Source organism: Triticum aestivum, chromosome 7D, assembly GCF_018294505.1.
Source record: "Triticum aestivum cultivar Chinese Spring chromosome 7D, IWGSC CS RefSeq v2.1, whole genome shotgun sequence".
Classification (NCBI taxonomy): domain Eukaryota; kingdom Viridiplantae; phylum Streptophyta; class Magnoliopsida; order Poales; family Poaceae; genus Triticum; species Triticum aestivum.
In genome coordinates this window covers 344,498,429-344,504,747 of record NC_057814.1, presented here as the reverse complement: position 1 = coordinate 344,504,747, position 6,319 = coordinate 344,498,429, and positions in this window count along the sequence as shown.

Genomic DNA, 6,319 nt, shown 5'->3' with positions numbered 1-6,319 from the left:
TAGATCGGTTTTATTTTTTTCCGGTTAAGTTTATTTAGCGAACGCCCGTTCGTACGTTCGTTTTAACGAATGGTTTTCGTCATTTAGCCGCAGACAGCGAACGTTCGTTCTTTAGCCTGTTCGTCAGTTTTTCTTTTTCTCGGAATTTTTGCGATTATTTTCGATCGCGATTTCCGATCTGTTTTTCGTTTTAGTTTAACTTTTCGCTCGTTTATCAGAATCAGGCAATTCAAGCGCCTAGAGTTTCGTCTCGAAACCCTCTTTCCATTTAACCAACTTAAACAAGTTTTTGCTACTGTAAAATTTGACTTAGGTCCAGATTAGTAAACGGAGATTTGTTTCTTTCGCCATTTGAGTTTCGTTGCTTCGTTCGATTTGATTCTTTTTGCAAATCGGAGTTCTTAAGTTGAACTTTCTGGTTAGATCTCTTATTTTGAGTTTTACCCGTGCACCCTTGCTTGATTGCTTATGTATGTATTGTTTGTTTGCGATAGAGTACCCGGAGTGCGAAGCGTGCTACTACGAGTCTCTAGGTTTCACGGATCATCAGCAAGGCAAGTAACACTTTGATCATACCTCTTTACCACCCAGTTTTATTGCATTAGATCAACCCTCAAACTATTGCATGGTTAGGGACTGTTTAATATGTGGGTTTTGGGAAGTAGATGAGGTAGTACCTATTGCCTTGTTTATTATCAAACCGTTGGGAGTTACTTCTACGTTTGCTTATATTGCTATGCTATGCTCGTAGACGTGGATTGGGTTTGAGTGAATTTCCATGACAGATGTGAGGATGTTAATTAATGGTTCAACTTAAGGTGGTTACTTTAATTCACATCTGGGTGCATTGAGGCACCTGGGGAACCCAGTGTTGCCTGTATTTTTTGATATCCCGGAGTACCCGTGAGATTATCCTATGGACCGCCACCAAGGCTCAAAGGGATCATGAGATTATTCATGCTAGAAACTTCTGTGTGCAGCCATACGCTATTTTGGGCTCTAGCATAGTTGAGTAGGTTACATGACCTCTTGAAGAGGTGGGCTAGCAGATGTAGGGGAAAGTAGGTGTAACTGTCCACCCGGAGTAAAGAGTTATTGTTTCTGAAAGACTGTGTCTCGGTCATCCGTTTCTCAAACACCATGTAGTGCAAGAAATCCAACGAAGGAGATCGATTCTTGTGGGGAAAAGTGCGCAAACCTCTGCAGAGTGTACAAACTAATCATGGTTAGCCGTGTCCCCGGTTATGGACATCTTAAGTATCTAGTTCTTGGATTATCATGTGAATCTCATCATCATGTTACTTAATTTAATTTGATTGGGTTAATCACGTTCTTAATTGGGATTGAGTTGGAGGTACCTTCTCAATGTTTAACAACCACCATGATAGTTAAATAAAATTTATTCCTTTGTTGTAGGGAAAAATTGGCTTTTCGCAAACTGTAACCATAGAGCTTTCCACCAACCATATGTGCATGTAGTGATAGCATTATTCTATACATTACTCTCTATGTGTTACTTTGCCAGCATATTCCATGTGCTGACCCATTTTCGGGCTACAACGTTCATGTTGCAGACTTTTCAGACGACGAGTAAGGAGCCTTAGGTCATGGTCTTATACTCAGTGATGCCGTTGGAGTTGATGGACTCACTTTATCCTCCAAGCCTTCCGCTGTTATCGTATTTAGATGGCCTTAAGCCATATTTATTGTAATAAGTTCTCTCTTGAGACTATTCGATGTAATAAGTGTGTGATTGCTACTCTGTTATAAATCCTTCAAGTACTGTGCGTGTCACCATTACCGATCCAGGGATGACACTGATGCACAGAGACTAGACTGTTTGAGGTCGGGTCGCTACAGAAGGGGTCCGAAACCAACCCTATCTCTCGTTTCCCCATACACACGGACTCTAAAAATAGCCTATACTTATGTATTTCGAATTTACATGGGCCTGGCCCAATAATAAGGTGACGCAGCACCTAGAATAGCCTCTGGACGAAATTTATGAAGTGGCATCTTGTATATTTCGTCCAAGGCTTCATGCACTCCTTATGGTGGCTTCAAAGTCCTGAAATCATCACTTGTAACTCCGTTCTTGTTCCCCTTGCGCATGCCATCAACTCCATGCTTGTTCTTGCTCCAATGTTCATCCTTCTCCAAGCTAGGCCCTTCATTTGTATGCAAAACAAATGTATCCAATTTAGGCAGCATCATATTCTCATGAAGATTAGAATCATTACCAAGAAACGAAAGTACCTGGTAATTTAATTGGCGTGCGCGAGCTCTAGTAATTGGTCCAGTATATGTAACAGTAGGGGCTGTGGGTGTAACAATGGTATTGATGTCCTCATGATCCTCCCCTTCTTGAAATGAAGTCGTCCTCGATGGAAGCTCATCTTCCTCACCCAAATAAGGCTTAAAATCTGCAATGTTAAAAGTAGGACTAACCCCAAAATCTGCAGGTAGCTCAAGTTTATATGCATTATCATTTATTTTCTCTAACACCTTAAAAGGACCAGCAGCACGTGGCATTAGCTTTGATTTGCGCAAATTGGGAAATCTATCCTTACGCAAATGTAACCAAACACGATCTCCAGGTGCAAACACAACATGTTTTCTACCCTTATCTCCCGCAAGTTTATATCTAGCATTCATACGCTCAATGTTTTCCTTAGTTGACTCATGCATTTTTAAAATCAATTCAGCATGTTGTTTAGCATTAAAATTAACCTTCTCCGAAGATGGAAGAGGCAACAAATCAATAGGTGCACGAGGTAGGAAACCATACACAATTTCAAAAGGGCACATCTTAGTAGTAGAATGCAACGAACGATTATAAGCAAATTCAATATGAGGCAAGCATTCTTCCCACATTTTCTTATTATTCTTCAAATCAGCCCTAAGCATAGTAGACAATGTTCTATTGACTACTTCAGTTTGTCCATCAGTTTGGGGGTGACATGTTGTACTAAAAAGTAGTTTAGTCCCCAACGTAGCCCATAAACATCTCCAAAAGTGGCTAAGAAATTTAGTATCACGATCTGAAACGATAGTATTTGGCACACCATGCAAGCGAATAATTTCACGAAAGAACAAATCAGCCACATTAACACCATCATCGCTTTTATGACATGGTATAAAGTGTGCCATTTTCGAGAATCTATCCACGACAACAAATATGCTATCCTTCCCCTTCTTTGTTCGAGGTAAATCTAAAAGATAGTCCATAGATATATCCTCCCAAGGAACACTAGGTACAGGCAAAGGCATATATAAACCATGAGGATTGAGTCGTGACTTAGCTTTTTGACATGTAATGCAGCGAGCAACAAAACGCTCAACATCCCATCTCATCTTTGGCCAAAAGAAATGTGTAGCAAGTATACCCTCCGTCTTCTTCACGCCAAAGTGTCCCATTAGTCCTCCATGCGCCTCCTGCAACAACAAAAGACGAATGGAGCTAGCTGGAATGCATAGCTTGTTAGCACGAAACACAAATCCATCGTTAACGACGAACTTGTTCCATGTTCTACCTTCTTTACAATTCTGCAATACATCTTTAAATTCAGCATCATGCACATATTGATCTTGATAGTCTCCAAACCTAATATTTTAAAGTCAAGTTGTGAAAGCATAGTATAACGACGAGACAATGCATCAGCAATAACATTTTCTTTACCCTTCTTGTGTTTAATGACATAAGGGAAAGTCTCAATGAATTCAACCCATTTAGCATGTCTACGATTCAGTTTAGCTTGACTTTTAATATGTTTCAAAGATTCATGATCAGAATGTATAACAAATTCTTTGGGCCATAAATAATGTTGCCATGTTTCTAAAGTCTGAACAATAGCATATAATTCTTTATCATAAGTAGAATAATTCAGACTAGGCCCACTCAATTTTTCAGAAAAGTATGCAACAGGTTTGCCATCTTGTAATAACACACCTCTAGTAAGTGTGACGCCCCCGATTTGACCGTACACTAATCATGCACGCAAATGTGTACGACCAAGATCAGGGACTCACGGGAAGATATCACAACACAACTCTAAAACATAAATAAGTCATACAAGCATCATAATACAAGCCAGGGGCCTCGAGGGCTCGAATACAAGTGCTCGATCACAGACGAGTCAGCGGAAGCAACAATATCTGAGTACAGACATAAGTTAAACAAGTTTGCCTTAAGAAGGCTAGCACAAACTGGGATACAGATCGAACGAGGCGCAGGCCTCCTGCCTGGGATCCTCCTAACTACTCCTGGTCGTCGTCAGCGGCCTGCACGTAGTAGTAGGCACCTCCAGTGTCGTAGGTGTCGTCGTCGACGGTGGCGTCTGGCTCCTGGGCTCCAGTATCTGGTTGCGACAACCAGATAGAAAGGAAAGGGGGAAAAGAGGGAGAGAAGCAACCGTGAGTACTCATCCAAAGTACTCGCAAGCAAGGAGCTATACTACATATGCATGGGTATATGTGTAACGGGGCATATCAGTGGACTGAACTGCAGAATGCCAGAATAAAAGGGGGATAGCTAGTCCTGTCGAAGACTACGCTTCTGGCCATCTCCATCTTGCAGCATGTAGAAGAGAGTAGATTGAAGTCCTCCAAGTAGCATCGCATAGCATAATCCTACCCGGCGATCCCCTCCTTGTCGCCCTGTTAGAGAGCGATCACCGGGTTGTATCTGGCACTTAGAAGGGTGTATTTTATTCAGTATCCAGTTCTAGTTGTCATAAGGTCAAGGTACAACTCCGGGTCGTCCTTTTACCTAGGGACACGGCTATTCGAATAGATAAACTTCCCTGCAGGGGTGCACCACATAACCCAACACGCTCGATCCCATTTGGCCGGACACACTTTTCTGGGTCATGCCCGGCCTCGTAAGATCAACGCGTCGCAGCCCCACCGAAGCACAACAGAGCGGTCAGCACGCCGGTCTAATCCTAAGCGCGCAGGGGTCTGGGCCCATCGCCCTATGCACACCTGCACATTGCGAACGCGGCCGCGAGCAGACCTAGCAACCCACACGATCACGGCGGTTACGTCAAAGCGGTCCAACACGGCGCGCGCCACTCAGTCGCTGACGTCACGAAGGCTTCGGCTGATACCACGACGCCGGGATACCCATAACTACTCCCGCGTAGATGGCTAGTGCGTATAGACCAAATGGCCAGACTCAGATCAAATACCAAGATCTCGTTAAGCGTGTTAAGTAACCGCGAACGTCGACCAGGGCCAGGCCCACCTCTCACCTAGGCGGTCTCAACCTGCCCTGTCGCTCCGCCACAAAGATCCACTTGCGGGTACTCCTTCGAGCCGACCCGACTTTAGTCATCACATGTGTCATGTATATAGTATATAAGTATATACCCGTGATCACCGCCCAGGTGATCACGGCCCGATAGTATAGCATAGCAGACGAACAAGAATGTAGGGCCACTGATGGTAACTAGCATCCTATACTAAGCATGTAGGATTGCAGGTAAAGGTAATAACAGTAGTAGCAAGGATAGGCTATGCATCAGGATAGGATATCGGAAAGCAGTAACATGCTACACTACTCTAATGCAAGCAGTATAGAGAAGAATAGGCGATATCTGGTGATCAAGGGGGGGGCTTGCCTGGTTGCTCTGGCAAGTAGGAGGGGTCGTCGACTCCGTAGTCGAACTGGGCAGCAGCAGTGTCGGTCTCGTAGTCTACCGGAGAGAAGAGGGGGAAGAAACAGTAAATACAATGCAAACATAAGCATGACGATGCGTGACATGACAATGAGCGGTGCTAGGTGCGTCCTAACGCGACAGTAGGTGGTACCGGCGAAGGGGGGAACATCCGGGAAGTATTCCCGATGTTTCGCGTTTTCGGACAGACGGACCGGAGGGGGAAAGTTGCGAGTTCGATAGGTTAGGGAGGTGTGGTGGACGAACGGACTGCGTATCCGGATTCGTCTCGTCGTTCTGAGCAACTTTCATGTTGAAAATATTTTAATCCGAGTTACGGATTAAAAGATATGATTTTCTAAAGATTTTATTAATTTCTGGAATTTAACTAATTATTTAAATTAATTCGAAAATGGATTTATGTCATCAGCATGATGTCATGCTGACATCAGCAGTCAACAGGGGTTGACTGGGTCAAACTATCGTGTGGGTCCAGTGGGACCCACGTGTCATACTCTGTTAGGTTAATTAGGGTTTAATTAAACTAATTCTGTTTAATTAAACTAACAGGTTAATTAGATTAATTCATTAGGATTAATTAACTTTAATTAATTAATATTAACATGATTAAATAAGTTAATTAATTATCTTAATTAATTATT